Below are 15,782 nucleotides of genomic sequence, written 5' to 3'. Positions count from 1 at the left end.
ATGTCAACACGTTAAACTGGAACACACTACCTACACTTGGAATTTAGGTGTTCTTCAAGGAAAGCCACGATACCTCTGGCTCATTTTTAAAAAACCAGATGGAGAGGACGGTACTAATAAGAATAATGCCCTGAGTGATAATGCAAAGGTGAAACAACTTCGGGTTTCTCTTGATGGCACATTTTATCCGCGAGATAGATTGGAAATTGATTGGGAAAAAAATGATTATGCGGAAGCCTACAAGTCCTACCAAAAGGTGTGTGAAAGTAATGGTAATAATGATCCTATTTTGGATATGGTTGCATTTAAAGGTTTATATACAATCTACGCAATTGACCTGAGTTCTCAAAAGGAAACTATAAAGTCTAATCGAGTGGATACTTCTCTATACATTGAAAGAGGGGAGAATGAAGAAGTTGATGCTTATTGTTTGCTTTTGGAGGAAACAGAATTACAGATTAATACAGATAATGGTGTTATGATTAATATCACATAGGTTTTTTCTCATAAATAAATGGTTGGGGTATATGTTAATCAAATCAATCTTAATAAATTAACATCTTGTATTCAAAATCAAAAGCCTTGTATTATTAATGTTAATACAATTCAAAGAAAAGGAGCTGTAAGAATTGATGTTTTACTCACACACACACAAGTAAAAACACTAAATGATGTTGGATCACTTAAAATTAAAATGACGAAACCTATGTTAAAGAAATATTCAATAGATGAGTCAAGAGGAGGATTTCTCCCGTTTCTAATTCCTTTATTTGCTGGTTTAAGTGCGGCGGGAGCATTGACTGGTGGTATTTCAGCAGCGGTAAAAACTGCTAACGAAAGGAAGGCACAACTAAAAGCTCAAAAAGAATTGGAAAGACATAACAAGGAGTTGGAGAAACAAATTAGTGGAAGTGGTGTAATTGTAGATTTTGCTCAAAAACTTGAAAGTCTACCTGATAAAGCTAGATTGTTGGTTGGAGATATGCTTTCCTCTATCGCTCAAGCGGGTGTTAAACTAACTAAACGGGGTAATGGATTGTATCTTTCTCATAAATAAATGGATAAATGGTTTAAACAATTTGGAAAGAATACAACGTCAAATATAGAACTAGCTAAGTATTGTAAAACACTAAAAATTGATAATGTGGTTATTTGTATGAGAGATGAATTAATACATATAAATAAGAATACAAAGAATATTATTATGAATTTAGACACACAGAATGGTTCTCATTGGGTTTGTATTCATAATAGTCAGGATAAATATTATTTTGATAGTTATGGTATGCCACCACCTGTTGAAGTAATACAATTCTTACAGAATGGTGTTTATCAAACATTCCAAGTTCAAGAAATTAATTCTAAATGTTGTGGCCAATTATGTTTATATGTATTATTTCAACTCAACAATAATGAAAATTTTTATGATATCATTTTTTATCTAATATAAATGACCTATGTTGGAAAAGATGGTTCTATCTTTGGGAAATCCTCTCAGGATATTGATTTATCAAATTATTATACAAAGGCACAGGCTGAACGACAAAAATATAGTGTAAGTAAAAATATTAATATGAAGAATACTTATAAATTAATCAATTATCCAAACCCTACAGATGCGAATGACTTGATTAGATTCAGTGATTTATCACAATATATATCTTTAAAGAAAACAGCACGTTTTGTGAAACAAGTAAAATTTACAACCACAACACCTGGTTATACTGACCATACACCTTTCCTCATTGAATTTAACTACCTGCTTACAATTAAATTTTATAAAGAAGGACATTTAGTTAATATGCGAATTAATAAATGGGGGTATGATATGCCTGATTTAGGGTATAATTGGTCTTTTTCAATAAACATAGAAGACCTACATGATTTAAATCAGTCTCGTAAAGAAGAATATTATCCACTTGGTGAAGATAAGGATTTATGTGGAAGTACAATTAGTAAACAACAAATACGTGATTTTAAGAAAATAAAAATATATGATAGTATAGCGATGGTTCGCATGACAAAGAAGGAAGGTAATGAGATAAGGATAGAAAGCCGAGGAATACAAACCGATTTGGTAGTGGGAAGATGGGGTGGTATTACCTGTCATAATATTAATCTCACATATATTTCTGATACATAAATGGCAGGAAGAAGACTACAAGAGAATTATAATTTTTGTATTCAAGGATACCTACAAGAAAAGGGTGCTCGGTATTACATACCTTATGATTTGGAGCATATACATGGGAATTTTGTCATAAAAAACTGGCCTTATACTGATATTGTTAAACCCACAAATAGAGACTTGTTTAAAATATTAAATAAAAATGAACTTCTCAAAGTTATGAAATATAAAACTCTTTTAGAAATCGTCAACAAATCTTATTGGTATCCTATTATGAGAAAAATAATTATAGATACAAGAATATCTCAAAATCCAGATGAGTATATGTATAATATTCTTTGGGGTTTAAACTCAAGGGTAGCAAGGGATGAGGAAGGAGTTGAAGAAGAGAAGGAGGAAAGGGAGAAAAAGGAGAAGGAGGAAAGGGAGAGGGAGGAGAAGGAGGAAAGAGAGAAAAAGGAGAAGGAGGAAAGGGAGAGGGAGGAGAAGGAGGAGAGGGAGAAAAAGGAGAAGGAGGAAAGGGAGAAAAGGGAGAAGGAGGAAAGGGAGAAAAGGGAGAAAAAGGAGAAGGAGGAGAGGGAGAAAATGGAGGAGGAGGAGAGGGAGCAAAGAGAGAGGGAGGAAAAATATAAAAAGATGGAAATCACTGAGATTCATAAAAGATTGAGTGTATTAAAGCAAATAAATCAATCTCAACGCACCGAAGAGGAAATTAAAGAATTAACAACTCTTACGAAGATAATGGTTTCAAAAATAAGAACGTCAATGTCTTCAATTTCAGAGATTTAAACGAGAAAGTGGTGAAGAAGAAGAAGAAGAAGAAGGAAAAGATTATGTGATTGATGATGTTGGTGTCATTGACTTTAGTTAGTTTTTATTTGTAAATAAATGGAGGAGAGAGTGAAGGCATTCCTTAGGATTCTTTATGTTTTAAAAATAAAGATTGAAATGTATATGTTGAAAACCAAAAAGGTTTTGATACTCTGTCGGAATTTTTCTGATAAATAAATATGAGTTATTGTCTCAAATGTAAAAAGAAAACTAAATCTAAAAATATCTCTTATGTTAAAGCTAAAAATAATAGAGTTTATCAAAAAGGAATATGTCAAGTATGTGGCTCTAAAAAGTGCCAATTCATCTCTCCTAAAAGAGGAGGAGACATACAAAAGTTTCTGTCAGGAAGTAAATTTACAACAACTGGAATTCCAGGGGAATTACACCTTCCAGGGTATTCTTTCTGTGGTCCAGGAACAAACTTGGATAAAAGATTAGATGAGGCTGACAATCCTAAACCTTGGTCTAAACCTACAAATAGGGTTGACGAAGTGTGTATGAAGCATGATATTGCTTATGGGAAAACCACTACGTTGACTGAAAAACATAAAGCCGACAGCGAAATGTTGTATAATTTGTCTTTGATACAAAATCCAACGTTGAGAGAGAAAGTTGATAGGTTTATTGTGAGAAATTTGATAAATGCTAAATTGAAACTTGGTCTTGGTTATTCCTCAAAAAACTATTAGGCTCTAATGATGCCATCAAGACTGAGGAGCTTTTGGCTGAAGAATTACACAAACCTATAATCACAAAGTTTAAAAGAAGGAAGGTTTATTCTAAATACACTGACCACATATGGTCCGCTGATTTAATTGAATTGAATAATGACAGGGGATACAGGTATGCTTTAACCGTTATTGATTTGAGGAGTAGATTTGCCTGGGTTGTCCCTTTAAAAAATAAAAGGGGTGATACTTTAATGTTAGCCTTTAAGCTAATATTTGATCGGGATAAAAGGAAACCAAAGAAGTTATGGACTGATGAGGGAACAGAGTTCTATAACAAAATATTCATGAAATTTCTTAAGGGGAAGGGTATTAAATTATACAGCACCTTTAATGAAGGAAAGGCAGTTGTTATTGAGCGTTTTAATCGTACTTTAAAAGAGAAATTATATAAAAAATTCACACAACTCGGTTCTCAAAAATGGGTGTATTTAATTCAGGATATTGTAGATAATTACAATAATACAGTTCATTCATCAACACAATCAAAACCATCAGAAACATTTACAAAATTAGAATATGAAAAGGAGATTAATTTGAGAAAGCCCAAGTTTAAAGTTGGTGATATTGTAAGGATATACAAATGGAAAAGCCATTTTGAGAAAGGTTATACACAAAAATGGACTAATGAATTATTTATAATCGTTGATGTAATGGCTACAAACCCTTGGACTTACAAATTAAATGATATAAATCGAGAAGAAATCTTGGGTTCATTTTACTCGCAAGAATTACAAAAAACAAAGCTAATAATTCATTAAACAACATTTCTATTCACCCCACCCATATTAGCTAATTTAATTCGTGGTAATAATAAAAAAAAATTAAATAAATAAAAAATCATAAGCCACGCCCACACCGACCCCGCCCACACAGACCCCGCCCACACAGACCCCGCCCACACAGACCCCGCCCACACAGACCCCGCCCACACAGACCACACCCATCATCCCCCACCCTCCGTGCACCCCCACCCTTGACCCTTCACCCCCCTCATCCCACCCCCACCTTCCCCACACACACAAGGGGAGGGGAGGGGTGGGATGAGGGGGGTGAAGGGTCTTTGGCAGGGGTGCACCTCCCCGTTCCCTCCTTTATTCTCTTTTTGTAATTAAGAATTAAATAATTGTAAACAAAACAAATATATATAAATATTGAAAACATTAAAATCTTTATATTATTAAAACATTTTTCTTGAGGTATACATTCAACTTCTCCCCAGCATAAGTCATCAATTTCTTCCCAACATAAGACAAAGGTAGTTTCAACAGCAGCAGATATCTTCAGGTTTGGAATCTCTTTCTGTCAAAGGCAAGAGGACAAGAGGGGAGAGAAAATATTACACACACACACACACACACATACACACATACACACATACACACACACACACACACACATACACACACACACACACACACACACACACAAGGATATGAGGATATTGGGATACATACCTCTAAAAAATCGAGCTTTGTGTCCAAGTGGTCGAGTTGAAAATTTAGGGTACCACATGTTGACGGGAAATAACCACTCTTTGGAAAATCAAAATCGTCCCACTCCAAGCTTTGGTCTTCAAGGCTGCAAACAAAATAAGGAGAAATTACTATGTTGAAGTAAGCTTGACAAAACATCACACACACGCACACACACATACACACACATACACACACATACACATTCACACATACACATACACACACACATTCACAGATACATACACACACACACATACACACACGAACGCACACACAAACACATACACACATTCACAGATACATACACACACACATACACACACACACACACACACACACACACATTCATAGATACATACACACAAGAACACACACATACACATACACACACACATTCACAGATACATACACACACATACACACACGAACACACACAAACACATACACACACGAACACACACACACACACACACACACTAAGGCAGCGTCGTTTAACACAAATGTATTAATATTTAGTATCTTACCTTGCATATGAATCTTCCAAGAATGGTGAAACATACAGGTTGACCAAGTTCATTTCGTTTTGCAACTCTTGAGATTCTGCAGTATTTTCATTCCAACCAGTTTGAAGTTCTGCCAGGATATTCGCATTGCTGTAAAGATAAAGGAATATTAAGTCATTTGTTGTATAATTAATCCCATACAAAGCTTTAAACACTTTAATTTTAAATGAAACTTACCTTGGTGAGTATTCTTCTTCTTTATCAGAGTAAAGGATGGAGTAGTAAGACATGTCGATCCCCAATGATCAAAATTGAATTGAACACGTTCTTTTATAATGAACAAAATGTATTTTCTTGAAATGACGACATGCAGTCATTTCGGGGAAGCCCTGAGCGTGTGTGAATAACAGGAAATAAGACAATGAAATCTTTCTGGGAAGTTATCCAAGTCATTGAAACAACGTCATTTCTCAAAAGCGAAGAATTAATAAAAAAAGGTTTGATTTGTAGGGTCGTTGTTTGAGTGGGTTATATTCACCAGATGATATTAAGAGTAAAAGGTTAAAAGGTCCATAAGGTCAGAAGGATCACAGGTGTTTAAGTGGTCTAATGAATAAGGATAACATGTCAAAAGGTATGAAGGTTCGTAAAGAACAGGGTGAGAGAAATAGAGGTCTTTAGGGTCAATATGGAAGTGAATGGGTCAAAGATTAATCTGCCAGATGATATGTAGAAGAAGGATGATAGGTCTATAAGAGAAAACAAATATTTGTAGTGTTTGAGTGGTCTAATGAACAACATTAAGGATAGGTACTACAGACAAAAGGTTCATAAAGATGAGGGTGGGAGAAATAGAGGTGTTTATGATTTTTGAAAAAGACAAGGGGGTAAATGACATTAGATAGGGATTTCCCATGTTAAACGGAGGTGTCCCAGAAGCAACATTATTACACTACTGAGGGGGAAATTTTAACCTTTATTAGACTCACTTTACAAACTCAAAACCGCAACAATATATATATATATATATATATATATATATATATATATATATATATATATATATGTATATATATATATATACAGTATATCGGGATTTAAATTTAATTCAAAAACTGATCTGGACGTCTATTCTCTTTCAAACATTCAAACCGACAGAGGTAGTTATTTATCACAGCATCTGTAGAATTTTCACCCTTTTACTCAACACCGTTTCGCTGTTATTTGGTGGAGCAAAAAGTCAACTGAGCTTTATAGATATTTAGATATCTCTATATTTTCATTCCAAACAGCATCATTCATCGTCCCAATCACAAGTTAATAATATAGTATTACTTTATCAAAAAATAATGTAAATTCACGATTGTATCGAAATATTATCGAACCAGCGAACTGTCATCATCTGTTCACTTCTGGATTTGGGAGAAAGGTCCATGCCAATCGCATTTCAAAATCATAATTGTATTGAGGAATTTCTGAAACCTCCTTCCTACCTTACGACACCCACAAGGACCCCAAATGTTCCACAGAAGGTTATTATATTTCCTTTCAGTAAAATATGCAACTGTAATTGTTATTAAACGCTGTGCCTTTGTCATGTGACCAAATCCTCAGCTCTGATTGGTGTACGTTTGTGAGGGACATAAACACATACATGCACCGGATGAATGGACAAACGCTGCTTCAGACGGCATTTTTCTCTGGGCTACGCCATAAAAAATACATTATTTGCCTCCTCTGTCTACTCAACTCCCTAATCCTTGCTGTTGAAGGTATTATACCATTCATCTCAAGAGTCTTCACGGTTTGGTTCAATATCAATCACGAGTCTTGGCTCAGGCCTCAAGAACGTCAGAGGTGTGTTCAGTTACCAAGTTTCTAGTAGAGCGCTCACCAAGTGGCTTAAGCATTCAAGCAAGTACTCCATTTGCAACCGTTGATTAGGGAGGAGCATATGGGCTTGATTAAACCTTACTAATAACTTAACACTGCCCCAAACAAAGCCAATGGAAATCTGACGCAACAAAGCCGGACAGTTTATAATTATCAGAGGCCTACCGGCCTAATGTGTTCAGCCCACCTGCTACAGATCCTTCACTTCCGCCTTTGTTGTTATTATATACTTGCAGGATTTTTTTAGTTTCAGGTAATATTGATGTTCAGATTTTTGTGTGAAATGGTGATGACTTTAGTTAAAGGTTTAAAAAAAAGTTTGTGGGGGAAAAAGAAAAACGCGGCACAGAACCGGAACGAGGAGGAGGAAGAGAATGGCCAGGAGAGAGATACAGGTGTGAATCACGTCAAGGCTGCGAGCGGACGTTTTTGATAGTGGTCGCGAAGGAGTTGAGGCTTCCCGTGAAAGGGATTGTTTGCGACATCATCATATATTGTGAGTGCAATTAAACCTGCATCTCAGGTTTTTTTTATCACCAAGTGTGAGTCCTCATTGGAGAAATCAAGCACCTCCATTACGGCCCTATACACCATTTTGTCCTCGAATAAGAAGAGGCTGTCCGCTTGGTGCATCTTGTTTTGCCATTGGGATTTCCTTATCGACCTCATCGTGTTGATTGCCGTTGGTTTACCTATCGGATCAATTCCCATGTCGCCCTCTCACCTCGTAACTCCTCATCCACAGTCGCGCCAATACCTGCCTATTGATTTGCCATTCTGCACGACCTCGATTTTCAACCAGCGTGAAGATCCGTGCACGGACTTTCGGGAATGTTACATCCCACTCACGTTTGGCGTATCGTGAGTTCCTTGCTTTGAGAGCATTGGGGAATGATAGTACCATCATATGTATTGTTCGTTTGATGCAAGTGACATTTTCATTGTACTTTCTTGAATAGTGTTATCATTGTGTATGTGAGAGTTGTTGATACAATTACTTATTTTCTTCTACAATTGCATTGGTGTGGTTTTACCATGGTTTATTAGAAAATGCAAAATAACAAATCTTTCTGCCGTGTTCCCGCTCCAGACTCTGAGGTGCACCATAACCGGGGTTTGGGGAGGTAATACGTAACAGAAATTGGGGGCTCATCCAGGAGTGACATTCCCTAACATCGTCGTCTGGGATATAATTCCATAACATTCCCAAATTTAACATTCTCAAATTCCCAAACATTCCCAAATTTGACAATCCTTAACATTCCCAAATTTGACAATTTTTGTGTGAAGGTTAGCAGGCTTGCTAACTAATAGTCACAATGGTGTTTGACATGGAAAATTTTGTGACGTCCCCCAATGAGGCACAGTTCCAGGCGTTAAAAAGATCGGAACTTAGGACGATGGCCAAATACTGTAACTTGGAGGTCCGAGTTAATATGAAGAGGGCAGAGATTCAGACATTGGTGGTAGAACATTTAGTGGGAGAAAGAAAATGTGAAGAGGTAGCAATGGATTGGTTACTAGAGGAAAAAAGAAATATGGAGCTCTGGAAGATGGAGATGCAACTGCAGAGCCAGGAAAGGTTAAAAGAGTTGGAATGGATAGCCGAGGAAAGAAGAGCAGAGGAAAGAGCAGAGGAAAGGAGAGCCGAAAGGGAGTTAAAGGAACGGGACATGGATTATTAGATTATTATTACTGGGAGAACGTAGAGAAGTAGTATCCATGCCGGCTAGTTTGACAACTAGTCAGAACTCTTGGGATGTCGGTAGGCATGTGAGGCTGGTTCCACCCTTCAATGAAAAGGAGGTAGCCAAGTTTTTTTTTACACTTTGAGAAGGTGGCTCAAATGTTAAAATGGCCTGTGGGGTCCTGGACTATGTTAGTGCAAAGTGTTCTGGTGGGCAAATCTCAAGATATCTATTCGGTTTTACCGATTGACCAATCTGCAGATTATGAGACAGTTAAGAAAGCCATTCTCAAAGCCTATGAATTGGTCCCTGAAGCTTCCGCCAAAAATTTAGGAATGCCAGGAAGTGGGAGAATGAGACCCATGTGGAGTTTGCCAGAGAGAAGGAAACGATGTTTGATAGGTGGTGTGACTGGAAAGAGATTGGGGAAGACTTTGACCGTTTATGACAATTGATTTTGGTGGACGAATTTAAATAATGTGTCCACGCGGACAATAAAGTTCATTTGGATGAAGGAAAAGTACCCGAGTTGCGTGAGGCAGCAACAGTGGCAGATGACTATGCCTTGACACACAGGATGGGGTTTCACAAACCTAATTTCCCAAATAGAGGTAGCCAGGGGAGTTACATTAGATCAGGTCTGAAGAGCAAATTCTCATGGAGGCGGCCAAAAGAGGAGTATCGAGCAAAATCTGGTACCTCAAATTTTAGTGATCAAAAGACTGACTGTCCAAGGCAGACCTACCTTTCAGGAAGCCCGAGGCAGACCATGGGATTTTCCTCCGGGCCTACTTGCGCTTTTTGCATGAAACATGGGCATTTGATGTCCCAATGTTATGCCCTGAAAAGGAGACATCAAGATCTGAGTCAGGCTATTTCAACTCTGAATGCTTTTGCCAGTGCGAGAAATCGTCCTTAGAGGACAGTGACTTGTGAAGGTCCTTGTGCTAAACTTAGTGCATCAGAGAACGACCTTGTCCAAGAGGGCCTCCCCGAAAGGGTAACAAACCTTTCATTTCCGAGCGGTTTGTGTCACTGGATGGTGACTTAACTAACCAGAGACCTGTTAGGGTATTGAGGGACACGGGAACACATCATTCTTTGATGCTCTGGGGCATTTTGCCATTGCCTGCAAAACTGCAACTGGGGTTAGTGTCCTCTTACAGGGGGTTGGTGGCTTCGTTAAAGCTCCTCTTCATGTGATGCATTTAATGTCTGAGTTAGTGTTAGGACCGGTCACCATAGTTTACAAGCCATCTTCCTGTGGAGGGAATTTCTTTTATTATCGGGAATGATTTGGCTGGTGGTCGAGTTTCAGGTAATCCAATGTTGGTTGAAAACCCCAGTATGGAAAATAACACAGCACATTTGGAGCAGGAGATTCCGGGTATCTTTCCATCATGTGCAGTGACTCATGCTCTGGATAGGAAGCACTCTGAAGAGAATGAGAAGGAAGGTGATGTGGATTTGGGTTCTAAAGAGGTATTGGAGGAAAGGTCTGGGAGACACAGTAGTAAAGGGAGTGACACCAAGGAACCTAATGATAATGTTTCATCTGGACCAAAAGAGGAAATGGAGTGTCCGTCTGAGACATCTGGGAACGAGGCTAAACAAACGGTGCTCATCCGAAAGAGACTTGTTGAAGAACAACACAGAGATTCTGAACTCCAGAGTTTGATTGGTAAAGCCGTTACAGAGGAAGAGGCTATAAAGGTACCTGTTGGTTACTTCATGAAAGGGGAAATACTTATGAGAAAATGGAGACCACCAGAGGTACCAGCGATTGACGAGTGGAAAGTCCATTACCAAATTGTGGTGCCACAACCCTACCGGAAGGAGATATCGAGTTTGGCACATGAGACACCTTTGGTCGGACACCTTAGAGTGAGCAAGACGTGTGAAAGAATTCTGGCACATTTTTTTCTGGCCAGGATTGCAACATGATGTGGCGGAATTCTGTAAATCTTGTCATTCTTGTCAGCTGGTGGGCAAAACTAATCAGAAAGTCCCTTCAGCGCTTTTTAAAATCGATTCCAGCTTTTGAAGAACCATTCAACCGGGTCATTATTGACTGTGTAGGTCCTTTACCTAAAACTAGGGCTGGACATCAGTATCTGCTGACCATCATGTTTGCTTCCACTAGGTTCCCAGAAGCAGTGCCTCTTAGGAAAATTACTGCGACAGTTATTGCGAAGGCCTTGATTAAATTTTTCACCCTGGTTGGCCTACCATAGGTCATCCAGTCTGATCAGGGTTTCAACTTCATGTCAAAGCTTTTTCAGCAAGTGGTACACCTGTTGGGAGTGAAGCAAGTGAGGTCGAGTACTTACCATAGGTCGAGTACGAGTACGGAAGCCAAGGGGCTTTGGAAAGGTTTCACCAGACATTAAAGAATATGATCAGAACTTACTGCTTTGAATGTGACAAGGATTGGGACTTTGGGAATGTGACAAGACAAGATTGGAATACCTTTATTGTTGTTTGCTACGAGGGAGACTGTTCAGGAGTCATTGGGATTCAGTCCTTTTGAACTTGTGTTTGGACACACAGTTCGAGGACCTTTGAAACTGGCGAAGGTACAGTGGCTACAGGAGGAGTCGCAGTCAACTATGACAGAATATGTGACAACTGTTAGGCACAGATTGGCTAAGGCCTTTGAAGTATCGAAAGGAAACTTGAAAGTAGCACAGGATAAAATGAAAGTGAGACATGACAAGAAATCTCAAATAAGAAATTTCAGTCCTGAGGATCGAGTGCTAGTGTTGCTTCCTGTTCCAGGTCAGCCACTACAGGTTAGGTATTTTGGTCCCTATGCCATCGAAAGGAGGGTCAATGAAACGGATTATGTGGTGACAACTCCAGACGGACGGAAAAGTGGCAGCTGTGTCACGTGAACCGACTCAAGAAATATTATGAGAGGAAGCCTGTGGAAAAAATGGCTCCTGTCTCACCTGTCGTACCTGTAGTCTGGTGCAAGAGAATCCAGAGTTTGAGGCCAGTGTGAAGTTTGATAGCATTGATGACTAGGCTTGTCCCAGATTGACTACCACTGAAGTGTTAAGGAACCTAGACCAGAAATTTGGTCATTTGACGAGGGAACAACAAGGACAATTATCCAACCTTATTTCTGAGTTTGCGCATTTGTTCACATATGTACTTGGTCGTACCGATCTGTTATGTCATGATATTGATGTGGGGGAGGCCTCTCCTGTGAAACATCACCCCTACCGGATGAACCCTGTTAAGATGGATTATCTCCAGAAGGAGGTTCAGTATATGTTGGAGAATGACATCATCGAACCAAGCAGCAGTGAATGGAGCTCACCATGTGTGTTGGTTCCAAAACCCTATGGTAGTTTTCACTGTTGTACGGATTTAAAACGGGTTAATGCAGTGACAAAGACAGATTCGTATCCCATCCCGAGGGTTGATGACTGTATTGATAGAATCGGCCCAGCTAAATTTACGAGGAAATTTGACTTGCTTATGCGGTATTGGCAGATTCTTCTTACCGATCGGGCAAAGGAAATTTTGGCATTAGTCACACCAAATGGGTTGTATCAGTACAAGATTCTTCCCTTTTGGTTGAAAAACGGTCCTGCTACATTTCAACGACTAATATCGCAGACCTTGATGGAGTGGAGGTTTATCTGGATGATGTCATCATCCACACCATGACAATGGAAGATCGTCTTCAACAAATTCAGGCATTCTTCAAGAAATTGAGCGAGGCGGGGTTGACTATCAACTTGGCTAAGAGTGAGTTTGTAAAAGCACAGGTGGTGTTCCTCGGCCATGTAGTCGGTCAGGGTCAAGTGCAACCAATGACATCCAAGATTGAAGCCATTGATCGCTTCCAAGTTCCAAAAGGGAAGAAGGAGCTTATGAGATTCTTGGGTATGGCTGGTTGGTACCGGCGGTTCTGTAGGAATTTTTCTGACGTGGTAGCGTGCGGAGTATCGTTGAGAGAGAGGAAGACAAATGAATTGCGAAAGATGATGGGAATAGAGCCTGTGATGGATGCTGTGAAGAGGAACAGGTTGAGATGGTTTGGTCATGTGTTGAGGAAGGATGAAAGTGACTGGTTGAGAAGAGTGATGGAAATTAATGTAGAAGGAAGTAGAGGACGGGGAAGACCGAGAAAGACTTGGCTAAAGATGGTGGAAGAAGAAATGCGGGCAAGGGGGTTAACAAGGAGAGATGCAGAAAATAGGGCAAAATGGAGAAGATTGTCATGGGGACCACAAGGCTAACCCCCGCTCTAGCAGGGAAAATGGCCTTAAAATGCATGTTGTGGTGTGTTGTTGTGTAGCCCCTTTAACGAATTTTCTGAGGAAAGAGACCAAGTTTGTTTGGGATGACAAATGCCAAGCTGCCTTTGCCAAAGTCAAAGCGATATTGATGAGCTCTCCTGTCATTGCAGCACTGGATTTTCAAAAACCTTTCAAGTTGGTCATCGATGCAAGTGATGTGGGGGCTGGGGCAGTTCTACTGCAGGAAGGTGATGATGGCATTGATCACCTGGTGTGTTACTATTCGAGGAAGTTTGACAGACATCAGAAAAATTATGCCACTTTGGAAAAAGAGACCCTTGCTCTGCTACTAGCTCTACAGCATTACTAGGTGTATCTGGGAACTACTACCTTTCCTATAAAGGTTTTCACTGATCACAACCCCTAACCTTCATTCAAAAAATGGAAAATAAAAATCAGAGGTTGATGAGATGGAGCTTGTCTTTGCAAGAGTTCAACTTGGAAAGTCGGCATATGAAGAAAGGGTAGAAACAATGTATTCGCCGTGCTTTATCCAGAGTGAATTGACCTTGAGGGTTCCTGTGCGTTGTTCGGAAATTTTTTTGGCAAACGGGATTTGATCAGCCATAGTTTTGATTTGTAGTTGTTGTATGTGGGTATTACTTTTAGGTGTTAAAGATACTTTTTGTATGGAAAGAAAGTTTTCACCGTGTTCAAACTTTCTTCCAAAATGTGGGGAGTGTTACAGATCCATCACTTCAGCCTTTGTCGTTATTATATACTTGGAGGATTTTTTTAGTTTCAGGTAATATTGTTGTTAAGATGTTTGTGTGAAAAGGAGATTACTTTCGTAAAAGGTAAAAATAAATGTTTGTGGAGGAAAAAGAAAAATGCGGCAAAGAACCGGAAGGAGGAGGGGGAGGAGGAGGAGGAGGAGGAGAACGGCCAGGAGAGAGATAAAGGCGTGAATCGCGTCGAGGCTGCGAGCAGACTTTTTTGATATTGGTAGCGAAGGAGTTGAGGCTTCCCATAAAAGGGATTGTCGTCGCCGCATTAACGGAAAGAGAGTGGCAATCATATGTGTTTGAAAATTGCATGCTCAGTCAGGGTCACCCAGATAGCTAAGATGGCAGAGCACTGGTATGGTTTTCCAGAGGACCAGGATTCGATTCCTGGTCTGGGCATGTAATTTTCCCACATATACCAATTGAATTATTTAATCCTGTTCATTAATCTTGAAAAATTATTGAGGTTTGGCAATAATAAAATCACAAAAATTTGGTGAAATTGTTATCGTGGACACACTCAGTGGGGCTTTTTCCACGTGAGACTTTTGGTTAATTTGGGCAATTTGTTTAAATTGCTTTTGGCCAATCAATTGTCTCTTTGCCACGTGGTACTTTTTCTATACAACGTGGGGCTTTTTTTTTTTTTTTTTTTTTTTGTATACTGAATCGAGGCTCGTGAAAGCTGACATTTACTTCACAAACAAATCAACCAGACAAACAAAATGTATAAAAAGAGGCAGCGGAAGACAAGAGAATGGGAAGCACACAAACACTTGAGAGCACACAACATTTAAGAGCAGGGAGATGTGTGGGAGATGTGTGGGAGGGAGAGGGCTTGGGGGGAGGAGGCGTGGGAAGGGGGGGGGGGGTGGGAGAAGTATAAAACACAAGGACACCAAGGACTTCCAGGAGAGAAGTTGGTATTTCAAAAAGTGGAATTGGGGTGAAATTATCGGGGATAGAAAAGATCAAGGTTTTGGATGGGGGAAGATAAGAGATGGTGGTGAACAGCTGTTTTAAAGACCTGGAGGGTGGAGTGGGATTGAAGAGAGTGAGGGAGTTTGTTCCAGAGGCGAGAGAAAAGAGGAATGAAGGAGTGAAGGTGAGCAGAGAGTTTCTCTTTGCCATGTGGGACTTTTCTCTTTGCCACGTGGGACTTTTCTCTTTGCCACGTGGGACTTTTCTCTTTGCCACGTTGGACTATTCTCTCTGCCACGTTGGACTATTCTCTCTGCCACGTGGGGACTTTTCTCTCTGCCACGTGGGGACTTTTCTCTCTGCCACGTGGGGACTTTTCTCTCTGCCACGTGGGGACTTTTCTCTCTGCCACGTGGGGACTTTTCTCTCTGTCACGTGGGGACTTTTCTCTCTGCCACGTGGGGACTTTTCTCTCTGCCACGTGGGACTTTGCTCTCTGCCACGTGGGACTTTCCTCTCTGCCACGTGGGACTATCCTCTCTGCCACGTGGGACTATCCTCTCTGCCACGT

The 15,782-nt window shown here is 39.7% G+C and overlaps 1 protein-coding gene and 1 long non-coding RNA gene across 2 annotated transcripts in view; one reads left to right on the top strand and one right to left on the bottom strand.

Annotated features, from left to right (window-relative positions):
- Positions 1-15,782, top strand: part of LOC137416859 (phosphofurin acidic cluster sorting protein 2) — a 984,123-nt gene that overhangs the window by 52,453 nt on the left and 915,888 nt on the right. The window lies entirely within an intron of this gene.
- Positions 4,930-5,498, bottom strand: LOC137436255 (uncharacterized). The gene is made up of 2 exons (XR_013623376.1): positions 5,148-5,498; positions 4,930-4,992 (listed from the first exon to the last, which is right to left on the bottom strand). It is a non-coding gene; the product is annotated as an uncharacterized LOC137436255 (long non-coding RNA).

Source organism: Myxine glutinosa, chromosome 5, assembly GCF_964187855.1.
Source record: "Myxine glutinosa chromosome 5, kmMyxGlut1.1, whole genome shotgun sequence".
Classification (NCBI taxonomy): Eukaryota; Metazoa; Chordata; class Myxini; order Myxiniformes; family Myxinidae; genus Myxine; species Myxine glutinosa.
This window is presented reverse-complemented; position numbering and strand designations above follow the sequence as displayed.